This window comes from Phyllopteryx taeniolatus, chromosome 3 (genome assembly GCF_024500385.1).
Source record: "Phyllopteryx taeniolatus isolate TA_2022b chromosome 3, UOR_Ptae_1.2, whole genome shotgun sequence".
Taxonomy (NCBI): domain Eukaryota; kingdom Metazoa; phylum Chordata; class Actinopteri; order Syngnathiformes; family Syngnathidae; genus Phyllopteryx; species Phyllopteryx taeniolatus.
In genome coordinates, this window is record NC_084504.1 from 14338419 (window position 1) to 14354909 (window position 16491).

General features: G+C 40.6%; 1 protein-coding gene across 5 annotated transcripts in view; it reads right to left on the bottom strand.

The window, feature by feature from the left end:
• The window catches only part of kank1a (KN motif and ankyrin repeat domains 1a), a 50135-nt gene that overhangs the window by 14007 nt on the left and 19637 nt on the right, over window positions 1-16491 (bottom strand). For 3 of the 5 annotated variants that reach the window (XM_061767100.1, XM_061767103.1, XM_061767105.1), the window contains exon 2: window positions 8661-8798. The gene's annotated coding sequence lies outside the window, so the exon portion shown is untranslated. Of the gene's footprint in view, window positions 1-416; window positions 612-8660; window positions 8799-16491 lie in introns of those variants that run through there. The other 2 variants (XM_061767104.1, XM_061767101.1) reach the window with 2 other exon arrangements.

A 16491-nucleotide genomic window follows, 5' to 3' on the forward strand; every position in this document is an offset into this window, starting at 1 on the left:
TACAATATGCAAGCTCGTTTTCCCAGACTTGATAAGCGAGAGACACAGCTTTGCAATGTCTTAGAAATTAGAAAACCTCCACTTTCAACAAAACCTCAATTTTCAACAAAAACAGCAACATTTTCAGCAAAAACTGCAGTACTTTTTTGCATCTTTGGAAATATAAAACAAGGCCACTCATTCAACCAAGTGAGACCGATCTACTCAAAGTCCCAAAAGAGACCCCACCCTCCCTTCCCCTCACGCTGCCTGGTCTAAATGCATGGTCTTGTTGTTTCTGGTATGCCTGGAACTTCAAGACAGGCTAGAAATAAACACGCTTTCCAACAACAGTCTGCACCTGACAACTTTTCCCTTTCTGTCACAGCCATTAAAAAACAAGAGCATGTTAAAAGTAAAACGCAAATTGCACTTGCCTTGTGGGTCACTCACCTTCCTTAGTCACTAAGGAGGTCTCGCTACTTCCCCGGTTGGACTGCTGGCTAAAACTGTACAAAGATTACACTGTGCAGTTTCTTCTCCACTGGAGGAAAAAAAGCCAACTATTGGTATAAACTGTACTGCGGCACTATTGGACAGTTGCCTCAGCCAATTGCGCAAGGCTCCGAGCCAGGGCGCTGCCCCCTCTCGTAGAAGAGCTGCTGCTGTTATTCAGCCGAGGGGGCGGTGAACTCGCTGGAATAACAGCAGCACCCCCCACCCCCTCCCAAGACAAACACATGGAGCTACTGTGCGTGTTCAACGTCCACCACTGGACACAACATTTGGTTCATTACTGTGCTCAGTATTGGTGGAAAAATTAAGAAAAATACAGGGGTGAACTACATAAATATTATAAAACAATTCAACATTGGGAAATATAGACTATTAGATGGAAAAACACACCAATATTAGACAAAAATACAAAAACAGTAGCCAACAATACAAAATATTAGCTGAAAAATAAAAATTACAATGCAAAAATAGTGAAAATACAGAAAAATATTGCTCATTGCACAAATAGAAAAACTAAATAATTTGAAAAATACAAAAGATTAAATTAAAACTACCCCAAAATATTGGACAAAAATATTACTTTAAAATTCCACAAACTGAAAAAGATTGAAACTATTATGGGAGACAAAATAAAAAATACAAAATGTGAAAACACCTCTCATAGATGAAAAATAAAAAAAATATTGGACATTCTTTTTCATATTAAAGTTATATAAAAGACCAATATACAAAAAAAAAACAAAAATATAAACAAATTCTCAGAAATATAAAATATTGGATGGGAACACCAATATTAGAATACTAAATTAGCTGAAAAATACAAATGTTGGAAAAATACAAAAACATTATAGAAAAAAGAAAAAAAGAAAAATAAATTAGCATTTTGTGAACGTGATTAGACACATTCGGAAAGCAGGAGCTTTTTGCCTCTCTGCAACCGGATGGCAACAGTTTGACCCTGAAATGGATTCATGACTCTTCATGAACCGGTCTAATCATTTAATCAATACAACAGTCAGGTGGCAGCAGACGACGAGAGTTCGTCATCATCATAATGCTATCACTGATTAGCTGTTTAAACTTGCATGGATCACTGTGATGACCGCTTCAGTTTGAGCCAATCAGCAGAGGTGGGACTAAAGTCACATACAGTTGTGCAAGCCATAAGACAAGTTTTAACACTAAAGTTCCAAGCAAGTGAAATCATTTTATGTCATACAATCTTGCTCAGTTACAGCATATATTCACACATTAGCCACTTTGCACTATCTGTACTTGCATTAGTTAGGCTTAGCTGTACTACTATAACACATTCATATCCAAAACCAGTCAATTAAACCCATAACAGACATAAAGCTAAGTTCATGTTTGACCAGCTATTAGTGATCTAAAATGTGAAGTTAACGTATTTTACCTGTCTTTGTGGGTTATAAAGTGATGGATGAAGTTAAATGTCCTCGTTGTTGTCTCTTATTTTTGAATTGCAAACATTATTGCTAGGCTTTACACGATTAAGATTTTTTGGGCCGATCACCGAGTTTAAAAAAAAACGATAACCGATCACTGATCCAATCACAAGAAGGAGCAGTGTGTTCATTTAAATGACTTGTTTATTTACTGTATATACTTGTGTACTGTATACTGAGTATCTTCAAACATATTCTCTAGTCAGGCCATGCATTCTAATAAGTCAGGTCAAACCAGCATTACAACATGACAGAAATAATGGGTGCTAACTTACTGTAATTAAATTACTTTAGTGTAATTAAATTACTTCACACAGACCGAAATTTTAAAGTATGATTCAACAGTACACCGGCATGTTTAAATACAATCGTTAGTGCTAGCACTAGCTTGCTAGGCTACATCACGTTTTGTTGGCTGCTTGCGAGCCGTATCGTATTAGAAGTACGTGAACATACCTCAAGCAATCCTTGAATGAACGTCTCCCAAGCACTGGTGACCACCACCACATTTTTTACCCCATTTTGTTCTTTTTTGACCAACACAATACACACAGTGCGATACATTGTTGTTGTCGTGGCCGTGGTAACGAGTGTATCCGGTCACGTTCGATTTGACAAAGCCCAGTGATCGTAAATGACGTCAAAAGACACGCGACAAGGCTAAAACTAAACTAGCTTTTGGATTCAAATATACTGTATACGACGGCGATGCGGAGTAAATGTTTTTTGCCGAGCCGATTAATGGGGATTGGCAAATTATCACAAAGCCTATCAGCATAAAATGCTAATTATTGGCCAAAACCGATCAAGCCGATCAAATCGGTGTAAAGTCTCATAGTTGCTTCTCTTTTCACAATTTGATCAAAAACAAAATCCTTGACTAGAGCTCCCTCCATGATACAGAGAATATACAAAGTCTACACACACCCCAAATGACAGGTTTCTGTGATATAAAAAAGTGAGACCAAGCTTAACCATTTCTAAACTTTTTCCAGCATTAATATGAACTATAACCTGTACAACTCAAAAGGGAAAAAAATTTTTCCCAGAGGGTAAGTAAAAACAAACAACTGAGAAAATGTGGCTGCACAAGTGCGCACACCCTCTTATAACTAGGGATGTTGCTGATCATATTCAAATTTGTGTTAAATAAACAAGTCAGCACACACTTGCCACCATTTAAAGTGCCTCTGATTAACCCCAAATAAAGTACTGACATGTTTGAAGCACACTTTTCAGCACAAGCTACAGTCCGCGTAGAGCTTCCAGAGCATCATAGGGTGTGCACACTTGTACAACAACACGATCTCAGTTCATTTTTACTTCCAGTCTTTAAAAGATTTCTCCCCCCCCCAATTGAGTTGTACAGGTTATAGGTCACTTTAATGGTGGAAATTGTTTTTGAAATGGTAGTTTTTTTTAAATTATCGTCTCATTTTTATGTATCACAAAAACCTGGCAGGTTTGTGTAGACTATCCACTATAAGTCTGACTCGAGTTAAGTCATATGACTCGAGCACGCCACCTCTGCCTATCAGAGCATAAAAATCAATAAAACCCTCCTCCACCAACTTTGAATCTAAGTTCCCCAAGAGTCCATTACTGACCAACAACAATCACTGCAGTGTGTCACCGAGTGAGAAAAAATGTACAGTCATTGTTTTCCCGCTGAGAAGAAGCTCACAGGACCGAGCAGACGAGCGCCGAGTCACGAGCGGCGGTGACGGGGGCCCGGCGGTACCGCCGAGACACCCCGTGACAGCTGAGCCATGACCTCAGCGACACGGCAACAAGTGCCAAGGCAAGCGAAGGGGTCGACACGCTGCAGAAAGCAGCAGCTGTTGGTGCACTTGCTACAACACAACAGCAGTGATGTGAAGCAATAAACTGTTCAATAGAGGAGACATATAATGGAAAAGTGACTTTTTCCATTGTTGGTATACAAATAGCTGGGTCTCTGGAGTGCCTGCCTGTCGATCAAGTGTGAAATTAAAAACAAAAAATTTTTTTTTAAAAATCTATAAACCTTATCTGCCTATTTCTGTGAGCGAGTTACCCAGATACGACGTTACAATTTGAGTGTCAACTTTCTTCACTCATGACTCTACTCTAGATCCACCATTTTCAAGCGACTACAAGGAAACACTTTCATGTCAAAGCCAAAAGGGTAATTCTCGCTATTCGTGGTTGGGCCCGGGTTCTATCAGTGTCCACTGTACACATTTGTAGACAAAATAAATAAATACATACATTTAAAAAAACACACATTGGATTTATTGTCTATTTTTGTTAGGCTGTATGTTGATTCCATTCTTCAGTATGTTCACATTGAATATGTTCATGTTGGACCTTGTGGAAACAATTTTGGAAAAATTTAATATTTACGCGGCACGGTGGGCGACTGGTTAGAGCGTCAGCCTCACAGTTCTGAGGACCCGGGTTCAATCCCGGGCCCTGCCTGTGTGGAGTTTGCATGTTCTCCCCGTGCCTGCGTGGGTTTTCTCCCACATCCCCAAAACATGCATGAATTGGAGACTCTAAATTGCCCGTAGGTGTGAATGTGAGTGCAAATGGTTGTTTGTTTGTATGTGCCCTGCAATTGGCTGGCAACCAGTTCAGGGTGTACCCCGCCTCCTGCCCGATGACAGCTGGGATAGGCTCCAGCACGCCCGCGACCCTAGTGAGGAGAAGCGGCTCAGAAAATGGATGGATGGATGGATGGATGAAATATTTAATACTCCCCCCCCCCCCCCCCCCTAAACTCCTAAAGAATCTTTTGGAGAATTGAGGAAGTGGATTAATAAACAGAATCGACAATGGAAATGATATTGATTTTATCAAGTCTCACCCAGAAAATAAATCAATTTGTATTATTTCTTTCCTCCACCCAATGAGAATCGAAAAGAGAATTAGATCAATAAGCAGTAACGATAATTGCTAAATTCTGATCAATTCCCACCCCTAGACAACAGCGACTCAATAGATTTTACAAAATTAAATAAAAAGTGTAATACCGTAACCTAAAAAATATATGAAAAAATAGGCGGCACGGTGGGCGACTGGTTAGCACGTCCACCTCACAGTTCTGAGGATCCGGGTTCAAATCCTGCCTCAACTGTGAGGAGTTTGCATGTTCTCCCCGTGCTTGTGTGGGGAGTACCCCACCTCTTGCCCAGAATCAGCTGGGATAGGCTCCAGCACGCCCGCGACCCTAGTGAGGATAAGCGGTACGGAATGAATGACAAAATACATAAGATTAAACCATTTTATGAAAAAAAAACCATAAGGAATACATAGAAAAATACCAGGAAACAAATGAAAAACACAAAAACACTTATGTCACACCCATAGCTAAGCAGCTTTATACTTTGTTGGATACACAGATTATAAAATACAAATTATCTGAAAGCTATATGTGCGAATCTGTGCTAGCTTCTGATAAGCGGCACATAGTCGTCGCAAGAGAGGGGGACAGCATTGCACGGGACAGGTGTGTTTAAAATGTGCTATAATTCTTGATGCTTGGGGTATTTTGACAAAAGCATGTCAGACGTACGAAGACATATGGGAACGGTTTTAAATTACAATGAGGAAATGCATCATTTCTTTCAGTCAAAGTTAGACAAGCTTCCTTGTATACACGTAGAGATAAAAACATGATGCAAGTGGGTGGAGGGGGACTACACACACGGTATTTCCTGGCTGCACTACACACTTTACATGCATAATTATTTCCAAGAAACATGTCGTTTGAAGGGCTCCTGGCGAGCAACGTGACACATCAGTCCCTGTAAAAAGACAGGAAACCCCGCCAAAACAATACAAGTACACGCATGCTGCACATTCCTGCCCTTTTCCCGAGCGGGCTAGCAACAGACGGCACAAAGCCAACCGCTGGATTGCGCCCTGGCCCCCAGACGGACGTGCCGCTGCCAAATCCAACAACTGGATCCAATGATGACGCCAACAACACTTTTCTCATAGATGGTCAAGGAAAACAAGTCGAGTGGACCCAGAGTGTGGCAGCTGGGTTATGCCAGAGGAAATGCCACAAAAGCTTAACTAACAGATTGTACTTGACTGCACCACTAACCACGCCACAGCCAGTGGTCCATGTTTGATTGATTCTGAGGTTGAAAATCTTTAGACACATAGCACACTGAACATGTTCGGTAAGGGACTGCTCAATAAACGGACACGGTGCAGGCCGCTCCCAACCCCGTTCTCTACACTCCGGAATGTTTGGAAACTCAGAACGTTGTTGGAGTGTGCCGTTTGGTTATTCAGAGCACCACACTCTGGGAGTGCCGGAGCGCACTCCCGCCGCTCTGACCGAGGAGAAAGATCGGCCGGAGCGTCAGGCTGGACGAGATGCTTACAGGCAGAACTGACACATTCAATATGGCGGAGGCACTGACGTATCCCTGTCAATGGCCAACATGCTCATTCGTAAATTCATAGAAAATGGAGCGCGCTCTGCCTCTCTGAACAATGCACTCTCAGAGCATCAGGTTGAATTTCCGTACCCTTGCAACACCCTAACTAAAACCCTAACCCTAACTTAAAACCGTATTTTGAAAGCCTAACCCTTAAATTTCCACAGAAAAAACATACAGTATAGTTAAGGGACAAGGAAGTGTAACTGCCTCATGCTTTAGCCACACATCAATTCTGTAAACAAACACAGTGCAACTCAGCTTCTGACGAGCTGGCGTCAAGGCAAGCAATATGCTTTTGGGTATCGTTTATATTGTTATTTTGATGCAAGTAAGTAAGGTTTTATTTATTTAGCACTTTTTAAAACACACAGTTACAAAGCACTTCACAAACACATACAGATGCAAAGTTAAGAGGTTAAAAAAGACAAGAATCTAGACAACGTAGACGAGAATGGCGACATGATACCAAGGAAAACTCAAACGGAAGTAAAATGATCAAAACAAAAAGGACGGTATGGGAACAAAAGGGAGGTATGAGGAAAGGCTAGACAATATAAATGACTTTTAAGGCGTTGTTTGAAACAGTTACAGATTGTGGAAGTTGGTTCCAAAGAGTTGGGCTAAAAATTAGGGCTGGAAGGCCCGGTCGATTAATTGGCCAAAATCACAGTGTTCCATCCAAATGTGAACAAAATGCCTTCGCATTGTAGACAATTATATCGATGAATCGATATGTCATGTTTGGAATTATGACAATTATCTGTGCTTAAAGTGTTGCACAAAACATTACCTGTACATTATTGAATGTTACCAGGCTATAGTTCTATAGTTAAATCCACAGTCCTTGGCACTAAAACCTGTCTATTGGATTCCAATTTTGAAAGAATGAGTCATTTTCTAGAGTCAGTCAACTAGAAACTACCTAAGCATCAGTCTGACATGCTACGCATTCCTGCGGGGATTGGAGAGACAGACCACTCTCTCCTGTTAGTCCGGCCAGGAATGCGGGGCTGTCTGCAGATGTCTACCCCTACCATCAGCTCTTCATTTCGCACCAAAGCGTGGAAATCCTCCCAACACTTCTGCTTCTTTTAATTTGAAAGGCATGGTTGTAGACCTCTTCAGATATTGCCTTTTTCCCCATGCATGCCAATAATCAGATTAGAGGCGGCACGGTGGACGACTGGTTAGGGCGTCAGCCTCACAGTTCTGGGGATCCGGGTTCAATCCCCGGCCCCGCCTGTGTGGAGTTTGCATGTTCTCTCCGTGCCTGTGTGGGTTTTCTCCGAGCACTCCGGTTTCCTCCCACATACCAAAAACATGCATTAATTGGGGACTCTAAATTGCCCGTAGGTGTGAATGTGAGTGCGGATGGTTGTTTGTTTGTATGTGCACTGAGATTGGCTGGCAACCAGTTCAGGGTGTACCCCGCCTCCTGCCCGATGATAGCTGGGATAGGCTCCAGCACGCCCGCGACCCTAGTGAGGAGAAGCGGCTCAGAAAATGGATGGAGTGTTGTAGCGCTCCCTAGTGGAGAGGTTGGTCAATTACAGTTGAAGAAACCCAAATATATTGAATGGAGATGCCCCTTTTAACCTATGTGGAGTCTCAGAAACAACAAAACAAAAATAAAATTTTAATGGAAAATCCTTAAAATTATTATTTGACGCTCAGCCCACATTAGATGATGTAGGTTTAAACAATTTTTTAAAGAATAAATTAAATAAATAAATTGCATCGCTTATCTGTCTAGGATATCTGCGTCTGATATCTTGAGGTACACTCCGGAAAGTTTGGTAACGTTGGAGTGTGCCGTTTGGTTATTCAGAGCGCCGCACTCCTGCTGCTCAGGCTGAGGAGACAGAGCGGGGCTCATTTGGAAAAATTCGCTAGTATTTCTTCAAAGTACAAGAATTGGAATTCACCCCGAAATGGGTGCTTCAGACCAACCAAAATTGCCTACTTTCCATTCAATTCCAGGCATGTGTCCTTGATACTTTTTCGTGCGTTCATTTATGTTAGAAAGCTTCCATCCAATTTAGTGCTGATTGGTGAAACTGGTGTCGCAAGGTGATTTTAAGGGACTTCGAAAATACATTCATTTTCACCAGGATAAAAAATTGCAAAAATTGGTGAGTTTTCAGGCAGTTAGAGGGGCCGTAAAACAGAAAATCATTCATAGGAACATTAATAATAATAAACAATTCCAAGTTTTCAGTTATAACACAACATGATATAACGATGTGGCGAAAGCGGTTACCTGGGCTGTTGCCGTTCACGTGCACAAATTCAGCCATGGCAGACACTGAGCGCGCTCAGTCCCACACCACCACCACCATCAACAACATGCACCGGCGTCGTGCATAGGCCATGCATCAAGTCCGGAACACCATGCAACCTGTAGACAAGACAAAAAAAAAACAACACACAAACACACACACACAAATCCAGTTAGTGATGTAGATTAAAGATGACCTTGGTGATGTGAGCCAACACAAATATCAAAGACTGCACTGTAACAAAGCTAATTAAGTTATGTAACTTATTTTATGAAAGATGGCAATGACAAAACAAGGCATCCTCCAGTCGTTAATGAGACACTTGGGAACATTCTAAAATCTAGAACTGAGTAAACTCTCGTAAATTCTGTATTTGAAACGTGCAGCTTACCAGTCAACCTCATGCTAACGTCACCCGACTGTGAGCACACAAAATGACCGACAAGCAGACCAGAGCCCGCAATGATTGGAAGGGTCGGGTTCATACGGCTAAGATTAGACGATGTCGTCAAATGAGAAGCCAAGCTAAGTGCGTACTAAAAGGGGAAATGGCTCTTTAGAATGGTAGGGAGTTTGTAAAGACAGTCCCACCAAAGGCCCCAAGGAAGGGTACAAGTTCTTTCAAAAGTAGAGCAACTGAAACTGAACTGACTCGGACTGAAAATACATTTCCGGGTTTTTACGCAAATAAGACACCGAAGGGCAGTCACGCCGCCTCGAGCGAAATAAGTCGCATATATAAAGCATCAAATATTGTATTTTACATCAATACTTAACTTCTGTATATTCATAATGCATAATGTGCCTGTAGATGAAAAAGCGAAGCTTGTGAGCAGAATGTACGCAAACAGCACGTACCTTGCTGGGTACGTTCAAATGAATGGAGTCAGAGAGACTCCTTTATAATATCTACACTCTCCCTTTTATTCTCACTCATGCTCTCTCTCTTTAGCAACCGACTTAACTATCGTTTTATGGTTTAAGAAACGTGATAAAGTACAATATACTGCATATACAGCATCAAGCGCCTATAGAGGCTCGCTATTCACAGTGTTCATGTATCCACTCGCTTAATGTGCGGTGGGTGCGTCGGCAACTCTTATTTTTATGCGATGGTCCAGTCCAATCAGGTTCGTCTGCATCACACAGTGTGCGGCAGCCCTAAAATGTCTTTAATCCATCCATTCATTTTCCGTACTGATTATCCTCACGAGGGTTGCGGGTGTGATGGAGCCTATCCCGGGTGACTCTGGGCAAGAAGCAGGGAAATACCCTGAACTGGTCGCCAGTCAATTGCAGGGCACATACAAAAACATTTACTTTAGGTTTGTTAAAGAATCGAAATCATCAACATTTATGAAAAGCTACTTTTGGTTTGTTGAAGAATTCAGTGTTTAAAAAAATAATAATAATAATTCCCAGAACAATGTTTTTCAAAGATCACAAAATTTTTAGTTTTGTTGAAGATTCTAGATTGTCGTCAACATTTATGAAAACGTACATTAGGCTAATTGAAGACTAAATCGTGAATCACATGTTGGATTCATTGAAGACTGAATTGTCTTCAATGTTAAAAAAAACAACAACATACATTAGGTTTATTTTAGACAAAATTGTTGTTCACATAAACATATCATCCTCAGTGTATTCAGCTTTACTAGTTGACATCTCTAACATAAAACCACAGTGGTCCATCCTAAGACTACAGCTGCACGGGACAATCAAATATAAGGAAAAATGCCAAACTTAGCATAATTTGCCCCATAAGAGAGCAAACAAAAAAATTTGTATGTCAGCTGCCTTACAACTGCACACACAAACCAGAATGACTCGTTCTCAGACGTTACGTAAACCAAAGAGGCACGAGTCTACCCATGAGTCTGCCGTTTCTTCACTTGAGCGTCAACCTTGTAAACCTAAGAAAAGTCTGGGAAAAATTCAAGCAGCAAGGTGTTTCTTTTTTCCCCCCCAATAAAAGTTGCGGTTGCAGCTTTATTGGAGGGGGGAAATGGCCAGCAGAGAAACTCTTGTATTGCTGTTGCAGAAAGCATGTTTGCGGATGGCTGAGCTACATGGTAATGCTAACAGTGGTTTAACCATGGAACATTAGCTTTGAGGAAAAAATTTAATAATAATAATTTTGAAAAGCAAAAAAAAAAAACTGATATTTGAGAAAAAAATATATATCTTTTTTTAAATAGACAATCGGATTTTTTTTTTTTTTTTTTAAAAGATTTTTCATGAAAAGATGGTTATTTTGGGGGGGAAATTGTAACGTTAAGAATATTTTTTTCGCAATAAGGTTGGGTATTAAAAGAAAAGAACGTTTTAAAAAAAGAAGTTTGACAAGTTCTGAGTATTTTTTCCAGGATTTGCGCCCTAGAAAACAGGTTGTATCGTTTAAGGGGGGGGGGGGGGAAAAAGATGGAACTGGGGCTGTTGTCAAGGTGGGTGGGAATTATGAACAGTTCTAAAATAGTCAGTGTTAGGAAAAAAAACTACTAAAACAGCTTAACTTTATTTGGGGTTAATCAGCAGCACTTTAAATAGTGGCAATTATGTGCTGTCTCCATTTATCAAAAAAAAATACCAAATGAGCATGTTATCACCCTTAATTTAACAATGTATTATTTCTACATACTATATTCATTAACACTATTTCTTTGAAAATGTAACTAATTATATACTAGTCCTAAACAATCAACAGTCGATGTGGTCATGAGACATATGTGAACTTTCTTTTCTACACAACACTGCCCCCTAGAGGCACAAGCATGTGGTTTACTTGTAAAAGTTGGAAAATATTGGTTCAGTACAAACAAGCCTAAAGAAGCAATAAAGCCACAATGTTTAACATCTTCATTAGCCCATACACACTTTGTAATCTTAGTGTCCATTAAATTGTTGATACAAGTACAAAATAATTAACTCCCTTGTTTGAATCTGAGCAAGTTGGAGGCATCTCTACATGGCGTCGTCTACTTCCCGTCCCCTTTGTCTCATTCCTGTGCCGCCTGCACTTGTGCAAGGACAATCTGGAGCCCTGCGTGTGTTTAGTGACAAACTAGTAAATGTCACTCAACAGCAATCACTGCAGGAGGCCTGAGAGGCGCCATGCAAATCAAGTGCGCCCAAGTCTTTCTAAAATGCTTAAAAATAGTATACATCATAAAATACTTTTTTTTAAAAATGTTTCAAGAAGTCGTATTTTTTCATGAAATTGTTTTGTAAAAAAAACATTTTACAGAAAAAAAATCTGTTCCCCCCCCCCAAAAAAATGCCGTATTTTTTTGGAAAATAAAATTTGTAATTTCTCATTTTTTCACAAAAGAAGTTGCATTCCACCTCATTTTTCTAAGGGGGAATTCTTATTTATTATATTATTTTTTGAGGAGAAAAAAAATACAGATTTTGAGAGAGAAAAAATGTTTTTAGAAGGCTGGGGGGTTAGAAGAAGATGGATTTTCAAGAAAAACTAATGTTAGGCGAATAAAATCTTTGGATTTTTCCAAGAAAATTTTTTTTTTTAAGAAATTGACCCAAAAAAAGAGGAAAATAATGTATTTTTTAAAGCATTTTTTAAATGAAAAAGGTATACGAGATATAACTATATATCTATGTATTGGGATCGTATCGGTGATAGGTTATCGATTTATTTGAACTATAATCCGGTGATCGATCCCAAAAATCTTGATTGTGTAAAGTCTAAAAATTACAAGATACCTTTTCCAAGAAAACTTTTTTTTAAATTGTCATATTATTCCAAGAAAAAAAATGCACAGTTAATAAAAGGTCTGAACCAGTGATACAAAAAAAGCTATGACAATTATTGATTAAATCAACTTTTGAAACTGCAATGCTAATCAGCCATTTACTGCAAAGCTAATACTAAGCACAAATCCGGCCCATCTGTTGAGTGCCTCGTCCCCGGGTGGGACGACGGCGCTTTAATCACGCCGTGGACTGTGGCGACATCAACGGCGGGGGCCCGATTAAGTGGCTCAACGTAATTAGTGGTTAGGGATATGGAGCTGGCTAATCTGGAAGCCTGGCCCCTATATCTGGGCTCAAACGCTCTGACGCCACGATTAAGTTTAGGAGTCCGTTTGGCCTCCATTAATAAGAAACTGCCTGGCATTAGTGTAAAGCACAAGGCCAAATTATTCCTATTCAGCTCTCAAATCCCTGTTTAGACCTCATTAATTCAGTTTTCATGGAGATGAAGCACTCGAGTGGCCCCAGAAGAGGGGAAGCGCAGGATGAACTCGGGCATGTGAACAGAAAGAAAGCGGAGGGAGGAAGGAGGGCACAGCGTGAGGACTAAACCCATTAAAGAGGAAGCCGGATTATTTGTTCCGTGATAGGCGGGAGGGGGGAAGACAGTAACGCACTCCAATCGCTGTTTGACAGCGCTCGCCATTTTGCTCCCAAATCTGAAATTCTAATGGGAACGAAGAGGGGAAAAACATCAAGTGAGCAAAGGCCTTGGCGTATTCGGTCATCCAATAGATGAATTCAACATTTAAACAAGCCACAGGAAGTTGGATTTTGTGCAATGTGCAATACAGCACATTCGAGTTCAAATCAATGACCCATCATAACATTTCAGACAGTATCAACAATTCTAACAATTGCAACAAAATGACAGGAGCCAAAGAAATTCCAGAACAGTCGAGAAATTAAGTAATTGACATCTATCAGTCTGGAAAGGGTTCTCAAAAGCCATTTCTAAAGCTTTAGGATTCCAGCGAACCATAGGGAAAGCCATTACCCTCACATTGAGAAAACATGGGACAGTGGTGAACCTTCCCAGGAGTGGCCGGTTTTTACCCCAAAAGATGACTCATCCAGAAGGCCACAAAGGAACTCACGTCAACTTCTAAAGAAACTGCCGGCCTCCCTTGCCTCAGTTAAGGTCAGTGTTCATAACAACAATAAGGAAGAGAAAAATGGCATCCATGGCAGAGTTCCAAGTCGAAAACCACTCCTGACCAAAAAGAACAGCTTGTCTTACTTTTTCAAATAAACCATCTGAATTATTCCTAAGATTTTTGGGAGAATATTATATGTACTGACAAGATGAAAGTTGAGCTTTTTGGAAGGTGTGTGTCTCGTTACATCTGCCGTGAATTTAGCACAGCATTTCAGAAAAAAACATACCAACAGTCAAACATGGTGGTGGTCATGTGATGGTCTTGGGCTGCTTTTCAGATTCAGGACCTGGACAACTTCCTGTGATTGATGGAACTATTACTTCTGCTCTTTAACAGAAAATCCTGAAGGAGAATGTTCAGCCATCAGTTTCTGACCTCAAGCTGAAGTGCACTTGGGTTCTGCGGCAGGATAACAATCCAAAACAAACCAGCAAGTCAATTTCTGAATGGCTTTAAAAACAAAATGAAGGTGTTGGAGTGGACTAGTCAAAGTCCAGACTTGAATCCGATTGAAATCCAGTGGCATGACCTTAAACAAGCCGTTCATGCTCGAAAACCCTCAATTTTTGCTGAATTCAAACAATTCCGCAAGGAAGAGTGGACCAAAATACTGTATCTCCACAGAGATGTCAAAGACTTATTGCCATAGAAAATGCTTGATTTCAGTTGTTGCTGCTGAGACTGGCCCAACCAGTTATTTGGTTTAGCGGGTCATTACTTTTTGGCACAGTGCCAGGTAACTTTGAATAGTTTTTTTCCCCCACTTAATAAATGAAATCACAATTTTAAAACACCATTTTAAGTTCTCTTGGGTTACATTTGTCTGATATTTACATTTGTTTGATGATCTTAAAGTGAGGAAAGTGAAAAAAATATAAGACTGTGAGAAGGGCGCCAATACTTTCACGGCACGGAATATCATTTTCAAATGAAATTTTTCCCCAAAAAATTTCTTTTTTTGGGGCTATTTTTTCTTTGGATCTTGTTAAATAGTGTAAGTGCACATAATGTTTTGACCCTCCCATCAGCAAATCCCTGACAGTTCTCTCTATCAATATGGTGATAATACTGATAAACGTGAGCGTGGAGAAAGATAGTAAAGGTGGAACATGGTGCAGGAATGACAACAAAAATGCATCCACGTCAACAGCTTCATGAATCGGCTGGACAGAAGCTGTAATAAGCACGGGACTCAACGAACTCTTCCCCGTCACCCTTTGCATTATCTTGGCCTCTGTTGGCGGTCACGAGGTCAGAGGCTAGCAAAACACTAGCCGGCCCCGGCATGTACTACAACGCCACTGCTGTATTGTGTCGACAGTGCAGAGACGGGGCGGGTGGTAACCACGCTGACATTCCTGTGAAAACACTGCAACATTATTGACTCGGTTGTAAAAAAATACATTTTAAAAAATGGATAAAACTTCTGATGGCCTTGTTCTTTTTTAAAATGTTGCTATAATTATTACAAATCTAAGGTATTGCTGTAATATGTAATCATATTTATTCCTTATCAGAATAGACTCTACGTTTTTATGTTAGGAATTGTAACGACGAAGCAGATGTTCCACATCCAACCTACTGAGATTCACCAAACAGAGGCAGCACCTGCTCCGTCCCAGAACAAATATTGACTGGACTGTGGGCGTCTGCGTCAGCTACAATACTGGCTTGCACTGATGTCTGCCGTCTGAATATGCAAAACAACCGGCACCACAAATGACTTTAAACAATGGTGGCCAAAGCCTAATTTACTTAATACAATACACATACGGTGGGTACGGAAAGTATTCAGACCACCTTAAATGTATTCAGACCACCTGTAGTTGGCCGCATTCATCTTTTCTTCAATTGCAACCCTTCTCCCTGTCCCTGCAGCTGAAAAACACCCCCACAGCATGATGCTGCCACCACCATGCTTCACTGTTGGGACTGTATTGGACAGGTGATGAGCAGTGCTTGGTTTTCTCCACACATACTGCTTAGAATTAAGGCCAACAATTTCTATCTTGGTCTCATCAGACCAGAGAATCTTATTTCTCACCATCTTGGAGTCCTTCAGGTGATTTTTAGCAAACTCCTTGCAGGCTTTCATGTGTCTTGCATTGAGGAGAGGCTTCCGTCGGGCCACTCTGCCATAAAGCTTCGACTGGTGGAAGGCTGCACTGATGGTTGACTTTCTAGAACTTTCTCCCATCTGCAGACTGCATCTCTGGAGCTCAGCCACAGTGATCTTTAGGTTCTTCTTTACCTCTCTCACCAAGGCTATTCCCCCCCAATTGCTCAGTTTGGCCGGACAGCCAGCTCTAGGAAGGGTTATGATCATCCCAAATGTCTTCCATTTAAGGATTATGGAGGCCACTGTGCTCTTAGGAACCTTAAGTGCAGCATAATTATTTTTTGTAACCTTGGCCAGATCTATGTCTTGCCACAATTCTGTTTCTGAGCTCTTCAGGCAGTTCCTTTGACCTCATGATTCTCATTTGCTCTGACATGCACTGTGAGCTGTAAGGTCTTATATAGACAGGTGTGTGGCTTTCCTAATCAAGTCCAATCAGTATAATCAACACAGCTGGATTCCAATGAAGGTGTAGAACCATCTTAAGGATTATCAGAAGAAATCACCCGAGTTAAATATCTTAGTGTCACAGCAAAGGGTCTGAATACTTATGGCTGTGTGATATTTCAGTTTTTCTTTTTTAATAAGTCAGCAAAAATTAAGTTTTTTTCAGTCAACATGGGGTGCTGTGTGTACATTAATAAGGAACAAAAATGAACTTAAATGATTTTAACAAATGGCTGCAATATAACAAAGAGTGAAAAATTGAAGGGTGTCTGAAAGCTTTCCGTACCCACTGTATATTATACGTCTCACCTG